General features: G+C 39.0%; 1 protein-coding gene and 1 long non-coding RNA gene across 6 annotated transcripts in view; one reads left to right on the top strand and one right to left on the bottom strand.

Moving 5' to 3' along the window:
• Window positions 1–16,842, bottom strand: part of FGF13 (fibroblast growth factor 13) — a 550,802-nt gene that overhangs the window by 77,822 nt on the left and 456,138 nt on the right. The gene's annotated exons all lie outside the window — the stretch shown is intronic.
• Window positions 97–4,734, top strand: LOC105521598. Its single transcript, XR_001003295.1, has 3 exons — window positions 97–295; window positions 2,872–2,957; window positions 4,040–4,734. It is a non-coding gene; the product is annotated as an uncharacterized LOC105521598 (long non-coding RNA).

A 16,842-nucleotide genomic window follows, 5' to 3' on the forward strand; every position in this document is an offset into this window, starting at 1 on the left:
CGGCTAACACCTGTAGGGGCTTCCGCACTGCCCCATCGTCCAAATCCTTCTCCCCTCCTTTTCCCGAAAGGAGCTTCGGGAGGAAACAGTGATGGAGGAGGAACCGGGATGAGGTAGTTGGGCTGACGGAGCGTGGGTTTGCTTGGCATTGGGGGATGGCGTGGTGGGGGTGTTTCCTTAGTGTTTGAGCTGACCAGATTGTGCTCGGGCTGGAGCCCCTCAGAAGTTCGCCAGATCCCTGCCTCAGGCTTGGACGCACCAACAACCCGGAGAACCCTCACACACCCGCGCGGAGGTATTTTGCTTGGCGACACTTGTAGCCATTCAGGAGAGGAGGCCAGAGTCCCCAGACGGGTTCAGCCCCAGCGGCAGCAGCAGAAGCAGGCACTGCAGAGCTGCGCCCGCACACCACGCTGCCACCCAGTGGTTTTTGCTGACTTTTCATTTCCAGCCAATTTGTAGGGTCCAAAACCTGTTTTTCCTCTACGCCCCCTTATCTGTCCGCTCAGATTTGGGATTCAAGCAGAGAGCCTGGGTCGTGTACCATGAGCACTACGTGTCTGGGAAATGCAGAGTCGAACCCCTCTATTTAAGCCGTGGCCCATCTCTAATCTCCTAACTTAATTTTTTCTGCTCCTCCAAAGTCAGGCAGACTCCCTCCCTCCAATTCAGGAACCAGTCTGGCTTTTCCCTGGCCTCACTCTATTAACAAGTTCTGTCCTCTCCCTGCGTTATATTTTATTCTGGAGGAAAAGAAAGAAGAGGTTTCGAGGCCAGAAATGCAGCGAAGAGAAATGGCCTATCTACATCCCTACCTTCAAACAGACACAATTATTTGACTATTTTACTTGATTTCTGAGGCCAAATAGGAAGCAAAATAGAGCAGCTCTACTACCTGGCAGCTCTACACCGTCTTTACTGAACTCCTGCATGGCACCCCCATCACCTCTTCTCAGAACTAATGTAGATGCAAAAGCAGATGCTCAGCTTATCTTCAGACTCCAGCCCTTTTTTCCCTGCCTGACCGTCCAACAAACACGCTCGGACTCAGCAACGCTGAAATGCTTTCAGGCTTCCTAGAACATAAGAGTTGAATCACTGGACCCTTCTGTAGATTCCATTGCTTCACAGGGGAAGCTGTTGCTACCCCTCCTTCCACTTCGCCCCAATCTTGAAATGTCTCTTGCTCCATCAGAAGCACCACTGTGTGTCTGCAAGGTAGACTGGGGTAAAGGCTGCAGTGGGCTGAGACTGATAGTTACAGGAGAATGATGCCAAAGGGTCTGACATTTTCTACCTACTGTTTTGTGCTTTTGGCTTTCCCAAATGAAAACGGAGGACAAGGTAGACGAGAGTTTTAACACCTCGAGTCTATTCAAGTATCCACTTCTTTAAACTTTGATTCATGGGGAAACATAAATCCCTGATGAATGACCGATTGATATTGATTCTGAAGAGTAGGAGGCTACTTCCTAGTTCAAAATGTATGTGATTGTTGTTTAAATTCCAGATACCATGAAGGGAAATATCTTACATAAAGAGGGGTCAGGAGAAGCTTTGATCGGGCCCAAATATTTGGGGTGGGTGATGAACAGGTACAAGGTCTCTGCTATTCTCTTCATGTCTTTACCTTTTGCTGAGCACCAACCCCAAGGGCCTTTTGTTCCTCCTCTCATTTCTGTGTTGGGATCCGGACCCCGATCAGGCATGCAAAAGCTAAAGAAGGATGAAGTTCTGATTCAGGAAGGGGATAGACCTTAGTAGGAGAGATGGTATTGAGAAAATCATAAGGGCTTTCCCACACCCTTTTTCCTCCACTTCTCCTCTCAGATAGCCCTCACTGTTTGCTTCTGCCAACACCATTCATAAGGTATTTTCAGGATGCCTGTAGAATTATTGATGTGGCCACTCTGTGGTACATATTAGAGGTAAACAGACTCCGAGAAGACTTCAGGAATATATCATAAGGATGGCGGGGACATTTATTACAAATTTGCAAACGCAAACTGTGAATACATCCTTTTGGTTCTAACTCCTGTCTACTCCACATGAGCTCATGGAACCACTGGGCCAAAGCTGATAACCAGGTGATTCTACACATGTTTGTAGATGTCTTTCATTGCTCTAATCCTTCTCTCCTTGATTAAATTGTATAATATTGAAAAATGAAGAGTATGGGGGAGGGGGAACCAGACTCTCCCTCCATCACATGTTCCTGCCAACCCACAAAAGGTATTTCTGTCTTTTTATACCCTGCCCCCCTTGAATCTTCTGTCTTCATGAACAGGAAAATGCATGGCACATTATCAATGAGACTTGAGAAGGGGGCATCTCTCTGTGATCTATCTGCCTACAGACCTCATTCATTCTCCTCTCTCTTCTACTAAGAGAACTCACAAAGGTCTGTGACCAGTGGGTAAATTCAATCTGGGGCAGAAAGTGAAAGAAAACCATTTTGAAATTGGGTCCAAATCATATTGCTCAATGAACTTAACCATTCATAATACAGATATTGGCCAGGCGTAGTGGCTCATGCCTGTTATCCCAGAATTTTGGGAGGCTGAGGTGAGCAGATCACCTGAGGTCAGGAGTTTGAGACCAGCCTGGCCAACATGGTGAAAGCCTGTCTCTACTAAAAATACAAAACTAGCCAGGCATGATGGCGCTTGCCTGTAGTCCCAGCTTCTCGGGAGCCTGAGGCAGGAGAATTGCTTAAACTCAGGAGGCAGAGGTTGCAGTGAGCCGAGATCAGGCCACCACACTCCAGCCTGGGCGACAAGAGTGAAACTCCACCACGCGCACACACACACACACACACACACACACAGCAGATATGTTCGCGTTTTCCTAACTCTCATGTCTATTTCCCAGGTGCTTAAAATTTCAGAGACGAATGTGAATATTACTTTCAAATCTCCAACAGGAAACTATGCCAAAGTCACATGTATCTTGAGAAAGTATAATGAAAGAATTGCAGCCAATCCTAGAGAAGCATATTTTGCTTTTCTTTGCTGTCCCACTGCCTTCCTGGGCCAATAGTATGACATTTGTGTAGGGGAAGTAATAAAGAATTCTCTTTTGACACCTACTTACAAATCCCTTTTTCTCCTGTTTTGATTTGTTCCTAGCAGTTCACATTGTGCCTTGGCTATGGAACTTCCCGGATCTCCTTCATATTTGTACATTTCAATTATCTCTGCTTATCCCTGGTGGTTCAAACTCTTCTGTGCTCTATTCTAATGTAGGGTCTATTCTCCTTTGTTTCTCCCAGGTGTCCTCTCTCCCATTGCATTGTCCACCAACCTCTTTTTTTGACCATATTCAGAAAGAAAGCATTCTTAGCTTCTTTTTCTAACTCAACTCCTAAAGAGTTCTATAGCCTGGCAGGCTGGAAACATATGTTTTAATCCTATCTCTGCCACTAATTGGCTGTGTGACCTTGAGTATGTCATTTCTCCATATTACAGACCTCAGTTTTCCCATCTTTAAAGTAATGCTTAGACAAGATTGGCAGTTTTCACTTTGTATTCTTCAGCACTCTAAAAGTAATGAAAAGTAATAAAAGTTCCCTCGCCAATGTTTCAACAGTAGATTTCATCTGTTTTAACTCTTTTCGTTCAACTGTTTATTTCTATTTCTCTTTTCATCTGTTTTATATAGTGGAGCGCATTGTATGATTTCTTATGTAAAAACTAAAAATGAAAAGATTCTGGTACTAAAAACAAAATGTTTGGAAACCTCCAGATGATATGTTCCTTAAAGTCCTTTTGGCTCTGGGAGCCTCTGATTATTTCTCCCATATGTTCCTGTTCCTACTTCGTTATCTTCCCCTCTTCATACTTCCCATCTCTCTGTTCTCTTCCCACCCCATGAGAACATAAATTCTAAATTGGATTCCAAGGAAAAATGCAAAAGTCCCTTTGATTCCACTCCTCGTGGGTTCACTTGAGAACTAGGTTTTAGCATTCTTTTCAGAGAGAGGTATGTGAGTTGTCTGGGCATAGAATGCTGATCGTTCTCTGCCAATCTCTTTTGGCAGGCCTCAGAGGAGCTGTAAGGAAGCTGAGGGGACCTGCTCTCAAGAGGCATCTCCAGGAGAGAGACAGAAACCCAAACAGATGTGACTGTGATGAGTAAAAGTGAGAGAACTCAGACAGCCTAATCGGGAGCAGCCTCAGTCCATTCTGAGCAGAAAGGAATGGACTGTCTTTCTGAAATTCTAAAAATGAGAGGTTTCAAACACCCTTCTTATGTGAAGATAAGCTCACTCAGAATCACTTGCCAGTTTGTTCTCCTTCTACACTAACAGTTCACCAAAATATCTGAGTGGCAAGTTACCAGGTCAAGGACTGATGATGAGCTCAAAGAAAGGAAACGTTGGCAGATTCAAATGCACCAAGGTCGAGTAACACTGGGATCTCCCCATTCACTAAGTAAGGCAGCAGAGGGAGTATTTATGAGATGAGGTAGCCAAGTACCACCTTTTGTGGTCTATCTACAAAGGCTCAGAGAAACAACTGGATAGAAATACAAATGAGGAGATTAGAGAAAAGCTAACAGAATAGGCTCTTTTCAGCCAGTCAGGCACAGTGGCTCACACCTGTAATCCCAGCATTTTGAGAAGCTGAGGCAGAAGGATCCCTTGAGCCCAGGAGTTCCAGGCTGCAACAAGCTATGATCCTGCCACTGCATTTCAGCCTGGGTGACAGAGTAAGACCCTGCCTCTAAAATAAAATAAAATCAAAGAAAGGAAGAAAAGAAATAGACTCTTGACACTTAACTCCAGGAAGAAAAATGCAATTTAAGGAAATCTTGTTAGTGTCACACTAGAATTCCAGGTAAAGAAAGAGTGACTACTATATTCTGTTACATGCCCTGACACATATATTAGCTGGCAAAGATTAGATCGTTTACGGGAGTTACACTTCAGAAACAAAGGTCTCCAGAACCATCCTTTTAGAAACTGATTGGCCCTCCTGAATTGCATTTAGAATGAAAATCCACAAGACCTTAGGCTTGCATCACACTAGGATGGTGGCTTGGTCATCATTATGTCCTGTCTCCGAGATCATTCTCTAAATACGTAAGCTATAGAATTTACTGAAGCTACCTTTGATTTATATTTAAAATCAATTGAGAAAACACTAATTAATTCTGATCCTTAAGAAGAAAAATCCTATCCCCCACATAAAAATTTCATTGTTCAGTCATAATTTATGAACATTAAAGCCATAAAACGCCCTGATGGTATTAATCATGTCCGTGAATTCAGCACTTCACCATTTAATTAGCCATAGCAGCTGCAACATCGAGAGTTCAAGGCCTCTGATTACCTGCTTGGCCATTTAATCAAGAAAACCTGGAGAGAAATAGCAGCTTTCTGGGGTGGAGGTTTCTCTCTTAATCTTGAGGAGAGAACACAAGGAAATGAGCTTAAGCTTTAATATGTGGGGATTTAAGTTTGGTACAAGGAAAACATTCTTTTCAGGGAGGGTTGTTAAATACTATAATTGATTGCTGATTTTTCTTCTATAAAAGCTTTTATGAATACAACAAAAACCTTTTCTGTCTAGGTGGGTATGTGGGTTGATTTCCATTAAGACTATCATTCTGTCATAAAAACTACACTACTATTTGTATAACCATGACCTGCCACCAAGAAGTAATCACAGGGAAAGTGGAAAGGGGCAGTAACACCATTATGAGAAGGCAAAGGTTCCCTCTGATAGGACATGGGGATTGGTAGTGCTTTTGTTGTTGTTTTTGTTTGTTTGTTTTGTTTTTTTGAGACCTGATCTCTCTGTCACCCAGTCAGGAGTGCAGTGGCATGATCAGCTCACTGTAACTTCTAACTCCTGGGCTCAAGCCATGTCCCACCTCAGTCCCCAAGTAGCTGCAACTATGGGCACATGCCACCACATTTAACTACTTTTTTTTTCTAAGGCTAAGGTCTTTCTTTGTTGCCCAGGCTTGTCTCTATCTATCTCCTGGCTTCAGGTGATCCTCCCACCTTGGCCTGCCAAAGTGCTGGAAATTACAGGTGTGAACCAAAGCACAAAGCTGATTGTTAGTGCTTTTGCCTTTGGAAGATCATACTGGATGAACCTGGAGCATGTGGATCAAGGCAGTCACATTCATTTCCTAAAGTTTCTCTCATCCAACTTGCAGATAACACTTTGTAGACACAATAAATGTATTATTAATCAAATGGGTTGCTTCAGTGGTGACAGAGTGTCTAGAGCCAAGAAAAGCATCAGGTTCTCTAAGTGATTTTGATTCTGTTTTACTCAATAATATTTGAAGATCTTGAAGGAACAATTTCTATTTTATGAACTAAGTGATGGCTAACAAACATAAATGAGGTGTTTCTCTGGTGAGACATTTATGGCAGCCTAAAAATGTACAAGAATCAGAGGCAAAGTATCTGTAACACTGGGTTCATTTCTTGCCCAGTGAACTAGGCAATCTAAATGAAAAGCTAGGGGAAAAAATGATGGAGGATTTGAGGCAAAAACAGACAACCTAATTTTTCTGGATTTAAGCCAATTCAGGAAATAAAGTTACTGGAAGGTGACCTAAACTCAGGATTTGAGGAGAGGAATGCGGTGTGGGCAAATGATCTAGTGTCTGTTACTACTTAGCATATGGAGGCAAGATTCACAACCAGCGTTAAGGAACACTGGTGGATTTCCTACTTGCCAATGGCACTGTTTTACCCCAATTTCCTATCAAGAATTTATATTTCTTAAAGCAACACAGAGGTAATGGGAAAATACTTTAGTGTTCCCTCAGGATTAAGAGTCTTAACACAACTCTTTTCAGACACTGACCAAGATTTGGACAGAAGAACCTGGTATATTCAGAGAAAATACTATCCTCCATATTCTGAGGAGATGAAAGACAGGTTAATAACCCACCTGAGAGTTGTGCAGATGCCCTAGATGATTTTTAAGCTCTCCCCTCTGCTTTAGATTTGTTTTTCCCAAAACGGGTTGGAAATGGTGATAACACTCAATAAATACTATGGTTATAATTGGACAAGCAACTTGTTAAGTGCTATAATCTTATTCCCTTTAATCCTTACAACAACATGTAAGGTACGTATTATCATTATTGCTGTTGCAAAGGTGAGGAAAACGAAGCCTAGAAAGACTAAGTGATATGATTATGGTTTCCTGGCTAGTACATAAGTGGAAGTGCAAGTATTTAAACTAAGGATCCTTAGCCAAACAGTACAATTTATGTGTACAAGGCCAGACCTTTAAATACCACTTCTTTCCTCATTGGCAGTGGGTCTGGAATTTGGGTTGCTCAACAGTGGTGCCTGGATGTGACTATCTTTTTGCTTGGGGGACTGAACAAGATGAAATATAGCATGATTTTCTAATCAGTCTTTTTTTCTTTAACAAAACTGAATTATGAAATAAAAATAATACATATGATCTATTTCTAGTTATAAGCACAGTTCATAACACTCAGTAACTTCTTACAGCAATATTTAAAGAAAACATTGCTAACTTTCTCATGAAAATTATAGGATTATAAATCACTACTTAATGTTATTCTATGTTTCCTAGCCCAAGAAATAGTTTGACACTGGAGCCTGTTTTGACTCAGGTAATCTGGGACTTTGGAATGCTATGAGACCCAAAGGACACTTCCCGGCCTTTCTCTCCATCACTACTTAGCAGAGACAAGAAGTTAAAGCACTCCAAACACTCAGTTCTTTTCATATAGGAAAAACTGGCTTTCCACACTGTAAGCTTTTTTGTGCCATCTGTTTTTAGATACAGGAAGCTTAAGTTCAGCCAAAAGAGAGAAAAATGTTATACACAGTGTATTCACTTCCATACTAGGAAGCCCATGACTATCCTTTTGTAATTAGGAGTTTCTCCAATATCTATTCTAGCGAATTTGCTCTATCTTTTCCCTTCTGACAAACAGTTAAAAGTACAGTCAACTGACTGAACTTATTTAGTAAGTTTTCTTGCAACCACTGAAGGCCTCAAGCAATTTTAGAAACTGATTTCCTAACAGGAACCTTGATGCTCACCTAAAGATTTCATTTTAGAGAAGAGATCTGAGGCAAGAGAAGTTAAATACATTTGGCTTGGGCCATTTGTTCATTTGTTCATTCATTAATTTATTCATTCAAAATTTACTGAGAACTATTTGCCAAGTACTGAGCTAAGACCTGAAGGATACAAAAAATACTAATAGCTCTAATGTATTGAGCACCAACTCTACTCTAGGCACTATTCAAAGTACAATAAATCATTACTTAGTGGCATTGATATGTTCTTGAAAACTGCAATTTTAAGCGAAATGTCATAACGAAACCAAAATTTTTTCTCATCAACATTATGAGGAAACAGTATTGAAGGAAATGACATTATTTGAAGACCTGCTGTGTGTCATTTCACTTAAAGTTGCAGTTTCCAAGAACCTATTTATGACATTTAAGCGAGGACTTATTGTACTTTATCTTTGTTTACTCTTTTAATACTTAAAATAACCTTATGGACTTATCCCCATTTTATAGATTAACAAGCTGAGATGAAGAAAGGGTAATGCATTCATTAGTGTAGGGAGTGGTGGAGTCAGAATTTGAATCCATGCATACTGATTTTTATATCTCATGTTTTAAAAAATGACTCTACTGCCCCTCTCCAGTGACTGTCCCTGGCCTCAAGTGGAGGAGAAAGAGAAGTAAATCGTTCACTAAAACAGAAGTGTGACAAGCACTTTAAGAATGATACTAAATATCCAGTGTTTTCAGAGCCCAAAGAGGGCACAGCTAACTCTGTGGGCAGGAGGGCAGGAAGGCAGGAATTGAGTCCAGCTTCAGAAAACAAAACCTGTCACTGAAGGTGAATGTGGGAGGATGGGAAGAAGCTCAGAAGTTGGGGAACAAAATTAGGTAAAGCCAGACTTCAAACCTGGATTTCGACTGACTCCTGGTACTGTATTCTTTTTACTAGGCCATATTACTTTCCCTCAGCTTAAAGCACTTGCAAAACCTTTAGATTTTTATATCCCTACACTTTGAACATCAACCATTGGGGATTGGGAGAAATCGACTGTGCCATGTGGATATTCTGATGAACATTTGTACGTTTTTATTCCTTGCTTATAAAAGATTGTCTTCTTTTTCCTGCTGATCGCATTCAGCACATATTGTCAACATTGATGTCCAAGTATACAGTTGTTACTGATTTCTGACCGGCACCAGTAGAAGTAATCCGTTTAGAAAGATGCCAGTAAAAATGAAAATTACATTGGCATGTATGCCATGTGTAAGTCAGCCATTCTCCTGATATAACTGAAGTTGGAGACCAGACATTTTTCACTTGGGCAGTCAAATAATTTTATGATGATAAAACTTTAAGCTAACAAATTAAAGATTGTGTGAAAAGGTTGTCCAAGCCAGGTCATGCCAGTAATTCATCTATATAGATTTCAATATTCCTACAGGAGAGAAACAACTAGGATTTGGTTGGTATTTGAATATATTGAAAACATATTGAAAATTTCCCTGCTCACTGTATTCCTCTTCAATTGTGCTTAATCGGTTTTTGTATTGCTGTGCTTCAATTCTGGAAATTTAGCTATCAACTCTTTACTTATTGCCTCTCTTTAAATCTCTATTGTTCTACTGAAACTTGTGGAAGAATAGAAAACACAGAAATAATGGATAAAATATTCATTTTATTTAGTCTCTCCCTCATGATTCCTTACTTCTCTTTCCTAGTTCCATCTCTATGTCTTTCTTTGCAAAATCTGGGTGCTTCACTGCTCCCCTCTTTAGCTGGATTTATCTGTTGATTTTGTTTTTATTTCATCGATAGAAATACTATAGTATATATTATACAATAATATTTTATGAATGACATAAAATTACATATATACACAAATGTTATATATATAATATATATACACATATATTAAATACATATACATATTTACATTTTCTGTTTGGTGTTTGATAATATGTCTGCTATTTTTTCATGATGTTCTGATCATATCTTATGAATTTTATTCCTTTATCTTACTGAACATTTTGATGACACTTATGCACGTATGTTAAAGCCTCTTTCATATTGCCTTATTTCTGGAGTCTGAATTACTCTGGTTACTGTCACTGCTGACTCTTCCATGGTGTTTTATTCCTCTTCTTGCTCTGTAAATTCGACTGTGTGCTTACATTCAACAGGAGAGTTGTTCTCTGTAAAATACCACATGAACCCTGGATAGTAGAGTTATCTACCTCAATAGTTTTGTGTTTTTCTCTGCCAGCACTCTATGGGTTTCACTGATTACAGATCAGTTTTTATTTTAATTTCCCAGTACAGATTGATAGTATGAGTTCAGATGTGGGTTCCAATATCTTATATTCTCAGCCCAGAATGGAAACCCCACTTACATTCTGTGTCCCCAGGCCTTGGACCCTGATTTGTCATGAACTGAATTGGACTCATTGGCTCCTGGGGTTGTGCAGTAAATTCAGGGCTCTGTATCAGGGCTGTGGCTTCAACTTAAGTCCCAGGGTATATACCCACTTCTGCTACACCTGATGGCCATTTAACTTCAACTGCTGTAATTTGCTTTGGCTTTGAATTGTTTCTTAATTTCTATCACCTACAGTTTCCTTTTTTGGCTTTTGAATTCTCTTGCGTATTGTCAAAGACTTACGGTAATATTTTACTCACTATTTCTGTGTTTTTGTAGAACAGGTAGTAACAAGCAATATATTCAACATATTGACTATAAGTCCTCATTCATTCTTTACTTTCACCATATCACTAAAACTACTGTTACTAAAGTGATCGGTAACCTTCTTATTTTCATATCCAATGCCTTGTTCTCTGTCATTACTTTATACAACCTTTCAGCAGTGTTTGATGCTGTTGACCATTCTCTTTGTAACACACGAACCTTCTCCCCTTGGCTTGTCCAACATTATGCTCTCCTAGTTTTCCTCATATCTGTATTTGACTGCTCCTACTTTGTCTCATTTTCTGGTTTCCCTTTCCTCTTATTAACCATATGAGTGCTTTAGGATTCTGTCCTATACCCTCTCATTTTCTCCTTCAATCTTTTCTTTCTACGTATTTGCTCTAGTGACTTTATTCATCCATCCTACAAATGTTCTTTGAGCATCTACTATGTGCCAGGCGGAGTTGTAGGTATTCAGTGGTGATCAAAGCAGATATCTTGACCACATGAAAATTATAGTGTAATGAGGAGTCAGATAATAAACAACACATATAATTAGTTATAAATTGTGATTACTGCTATAAAAATATAATGTCATTCAAGAGTAATGCAGAAGAACCTAACTGAAATTGGAAGGTTAGAGAAGGCCTCTAAAAGGAGATAACATTTTGCTGACTCTTAAAATATGATATGGACCCAGCCATATGAATAGTGCAGGAGAGAAGTACCGTTTACACTATGACAACTCCAATGGTCTCCACTGCTTTCATCTACTCAGTTCTGAGCTCCATATAAGGATAGTTATACCCAATTGACCCTCAGGACCTCAAATGAAACAAATCCAAAATTGAAATTATCTCCCAATACTGATTCCTCTTCTCTTATCCATGTAGTGATTAATGGTGTTTCTTTTATCTCACCCCTTTCTGGATACATCGTCTATTTTAACCAAACCAGAAACCTGGGCATTATCCTCAACTCTTTCCTTTCCTCCCACTCTACATCCAAGGGGTAACCAAATACTACGGTTCTACCTTCTTCATAGCACCTCTAAATTCCAATTGTTAAGACATTCATCTATTCTTGTTTCATTTCTTTCCTGAATTTCATCATAGTCTCCTAACCGCATTCCTCTGCCTCTTGTCTTGCCTGTGATCAAACTACTCTGCTCACTGCTACAGTTCTAACCTACATATCTGATCACATTATGCCCTGCTAACAGGTATTCAGTGGCTCTTCATCATGCACAAGCTTCCAGTATCAGGACCCAGATTTCTTTGTCACACTTACTTTTTGTCACTCTCTGACACACTGTATTTCAGGCATACCAAAGTATTTCCTTTCTCTAAAATAACCCCCTCATACCCTTTAGCCACTCCAACTGCTATACCCTTGAAAATTCTATTCCCTCCTACCTAGCAAAGTCTTTAGGATTGATCTCAGATATTACCTCTTCTGGGACACCTTCCTCAAATTTCCCATGTAAAAATGTTCTGTTCCATAGCCCCTATATATATATATAGCTATTTAATGACAACTATAAGATTAATTTCTTTCTACTTGTCTGTCTTTCCCACTAAATAGTGAGCTCACTGAGGCAGGGATTAGGACTTCATCTCTGGGTCTCCACATCTAGACAGAGTTGGGGCTCAATAAATTATAGTTTTATGAATAAATGAATTAGCTAACTCTCTCTTTCTCCCTTTGGAAACCGCACAGGGGACATCTGAAGCAATGAAATGCAAGACAGGTCCATTTTGATGAGTAGGTTCATGTACAATAAATGTTAGAGTATGTAGGACTTAGGTCATGTTTTAATAACAAACAGAAGCAATGTTCAGGCATTAAAGTATAAACAGGACTATTTGATTCTTGTTAAAGGGAAAGTTAAATCAGGTTAGTAATTATGTTGGTCCATAGTTTAGCCATATTCTGATATTAAAATACTCCTTTACAAGTATACAATTCTACAATACTCTGTCTCATGAAACTCTTTCACAACCAATGTCTTATTCAATCTGCATGAGAACTGGTGAAGTAGGCAGAGTAGGTTTCAACCGGGTCTTTTTATAAACCGGAAAATTGTGTCCCACCAAGAGGTCACGGTTTGCTTAACAGCACACAACAAATTTATTAATTCATCATTCATTAACTCATTAATTAACTCATTCCAAAGAAGAATTGAAGTGGCTTACAAAAAGGTGCACAAGAAAATAAAATGGAAACACAAATAAAGAAACATCAGAGTGAACGACCAAGAGTCAGATACAAGAGAGGCCAGCAGGGTTTCCAACCAAGGTTTCTAACTCCTAGTCTCACTCCCTTTCAGCTCCATGAGGCTGCCTCCAAAAGCTTTTGAACCACTGTGTGGTGACTGGCAAGAGATTTGCTGGCATTAATAAAAAAGTAGCAACAATTTTGACCTCACAAAGCAAACAGCCCAGTATCTATTTGAATAATCTCCCATCAAATGTAAACACTGAAAATTGAATCCAAACTTGAATTACGGCAATTACCCTGCTTGGATTAGAAGCCTAATCAACCAACAGACACAAGTAAGATGAAATGAGCTGAAACCACAGAGAAAATTGGTCCATGAGAGGACAGGGGCCTGGGTTTAATTTTCAGAGCTACATATATGTTTAAAAAGGTAGCTCTACTTCTGAGGTAAACTAATTCAATTTTGATCACATCACATTTTATAGATATCCACCTGCTCCTGGATTTTGATGAGAGTTTAAATAATAAAGTGGCTTTACTTGGATCCTATGTTTCAACTAGAATCACAGCTACCATTTTCTTAAGTGTTGTACTGAAAATGAAAATGATAATATCTATAAAACCTCTCTAGTGCTGACATTTCCAAGTCTCTTTTCCAGCACAAACAAAATTAGAAAATGAAAAATATAACCTTTCCCACTCTGTAGTTTCTTTACAGGGTATAAAATAGAAAGGTAGTCTATACCCAAGAATTATGACCAACTAACAGGAATAATAATAACAGTGATAATAATAATAGCAGCTAACATTCTTACAAGCATTTACTCTGGGCCAACCATTGTTCCAAATACTTTGCATATGTTAACTTATCCAAATCTCATCACAACCTTCTGAGGTAGGTACTATTATTAGCTCTATGTTATAGGTGAGGAGGAAAGATACAATGAGATTAAAAATTTTGCCTAAGGTCACACAGCTAATGAATGGTGGAACTAGGATCCTAACTCAGACAGCCCTGCTACACACAGATATGGAAATAATCCTGATTTATAGTTATTTGGTCAGAGGTCATAAAATATACAAAAAATGTATAATGTATACAATTTTTTTGTATATTTTATGAATGATTTCAGACCCTCTTTACTTCCTCTTACTTTCTTTCTGTTTATATCATTGTCAATTAACTTTCCAGTAGTAGAGGCTCAGAGATGGTAAAACTACTACTAAATTTACAGAAAGTTGTATGAATTTCTTTAAGAAGTGGGAATACTTCTCCTTTCCTCAGTTTTTTTTCCTATTTATGGTCATTGCAGTAATTTCTATCATCCTTTGCAGCTTTGAAATCACTTCTTCACATGTAAACAGCTAACCCTGGTGTTGCCATGGAGATTTATATCAATGCCATGAGCCAGGGCCTAATTTGCACATTCTGCTGATTAACAGGAGTATTTGCTAATCCCTGCCAAGCTCTCCCATCCACTACCATGACTAATCTCACCGGTTTCAATGCATGGAATTCATGAATGCTAGAAACCCATCGTCTTAGGTTATTTAACACTTCAATTCTGTTCAGTAACAACTTAATTAAATCTTGAGGGGAAAAAAAGGTCAACAGAAAAATAAAATTAAACCTTTTAAGAAATTAGTTAACAAGAAGGGAATGTTGGAATTCACTGCTGTGAAGCAGAACTAATAATACAATAATGCATTATAACATAAATGGTACATTTCATCTTGGGTACTCACGAGGTGATCATCTGACCAAAAGGTAACTGTCATTTATTAAGAGAATTCTCTGAGCTTGTCAGTGTGGTAGGTGCTTCAATATGTGTTATTTCTTTCATTTTTACAACACTCCTATGAGTTAGGGTGTTTTTCTGTTTGTTTTGTTTTTATCAGGTAAGAAAATTAAGGCCCAGAGAAGTTGAGTCATTAGCCCAAATTCACACAACTAACAAGTGACACTATGTGAAAAAAGCTACGACCACCCAATTGTGTCCGACTCCTTGCATACCACTTGAGTGGAACTGTGCACGGAGCTTACTTTCCATCCCATATTTTGATTTTCTGGAAGACAGAAATAGGACAAATGAAGAGAAGCTGCAAAGAAATAGATTAGGGTTCATTTTGATGAAGACATTTCCAACAATAGGGATTGTCTAAAAGTAGGTAGCATGGACTATCTTGAAAGGTAATCAATGTCTTGTCACTGGCAATGTTCATAGAGGGGCCATGGGATCACACAGACCTGTGCTAGTACCAATCAGATGTTGTGGAAGGGATCCTTGCATTTAGTAGATGATTGAATAGTATCATCATAGACCCTTTTGTCAAAGCCCTCACACAAAGACGACCAGAGAAACCTGCTGATCAGACAAAGCCGGGTATGTGAAACACACTAAGCAAGAGAAAGTCTCCCTTGACAGAGTCTCAGTACTATGTTAAAAAGGAGTTAGCAAAGAGTACTTACAGGGTTTTCAAGGCTGGGGTTAGTCAAAGGTAATTCATTCATTTTAGGACAGAAGTTTTTAAGTATGGTACTTAACAATGCAGGTTGGAATTCGTAAACTAGGCAAATTGCTGGAATAGTCAGTGGTCTTATCTTTAGGACGCATAAGCCATGTGGAATTACTATTAAAACAGTCTGAGCTAAAAACCAATAAAAAGCAAAGAAACTCTCACAAACCAGAGGAGACTGAGGAGACATAATGACTAAATGCACTGTGCTATCCTGGATTGAATCCTGCAACAGAAAAAGGGCCTCCGTGGAAAACCTGGGGAAATCCAAATATAATGTCAGGGGTTTAGTCGATAATAATGTACCAGTGTTGATTTCTTAGTTTTGACAGATGTACCACAGTATGTTAACTTTAGGGAAACCTAGATGAAGGGTATATATGAATTCTCTGTACTATATTTGCAACTTTTCTGTAAACCTAAAATTATTCAAAACATTTTTATAAGTTTATTAAAAATATTTGGAGTTTCGTATGTCTTGCACATCACAGTTGGCTTCAATTTATCTATTTTGTGAGCTATGGTTCAATATGTTTTACAGCTTACGGTTTGCTTCATTTCTTACCTTGATCTGGAAACCACCTCAGAGACCATCTGGTCTGAACAAAGTTTCTACTTAATTCGAACTATGGGGAAATAAGTAATGTGGTACTATGGGGCTCCAAAGATGTATGTAAAAATAAGGCCTATTTTTTTACTCATTCTTTTTTTCCCTCTAACTTTATAATTTCTGGAGTTAAGAGGACCATCTTGAGTACATAAATAATACTGCACCAACAGGTCTATAGGAGAAGCATGAACATCCTTCGTCACTGCTAATAGAAAAGCAACAAGTAAAGACTACTGAAGGCCATGATATGGTCATTTACCCAGGGGATACAACTCCCTGGATTTAAAAGCCAGTGCACGAGAAGTCAAAATGGATCAAGAACAGCTCCTTTATGTCTCATTCAATCAGAAACTGCACACTTGTTCTTCCTAAGCAGTACGGTAAGATTTTTCAGTAGTAAGAGTGCCAGCACCAGACATTATGAATTTCAAGTCTGTACTTCTTCGGGGAAGCTGGCTGCAGATGGTGTTCATGATTGCAGCAGAGAAATGCCATTTAGGGCAAAGAGTATTGATAATATAATGGATATTTTCCTAACGGTATTTGGCATGTATTTGTACTGATATTTACTTTTAGGTACTCAGGAAACTTGAAGTTCCTCCCCGCTCACCCCCTCCTGTAAAAATATTATATTATTGGTAATAAACAAAGCATGACTTTGCATTTGCAAAAGTAAGGGCTACGCATTATAATAAGGTAACATTTGTTATGGGTTTGCACATAACTAGAAACAGCATTGAGTCGTGTAAAAGTTGCATTGTCATTGCCATTTTTCAAAC

Source organism: Colobus angolensis, unplaced genomic scaffold (genome assembly GCF_000951035.1).
Source record: "Colobus angolensis palliatus isolate OR3802 unplaced genomic scaffold, Cang.pa_1.0 Scaffold401, whole genome shotgun sequence".
Taxonomy (NCBI): Eukaryota; Metazoa; Chordata; class Mammalia; order Primates; family Cercopithecidae; genus Colobus; species Colobus angolensis.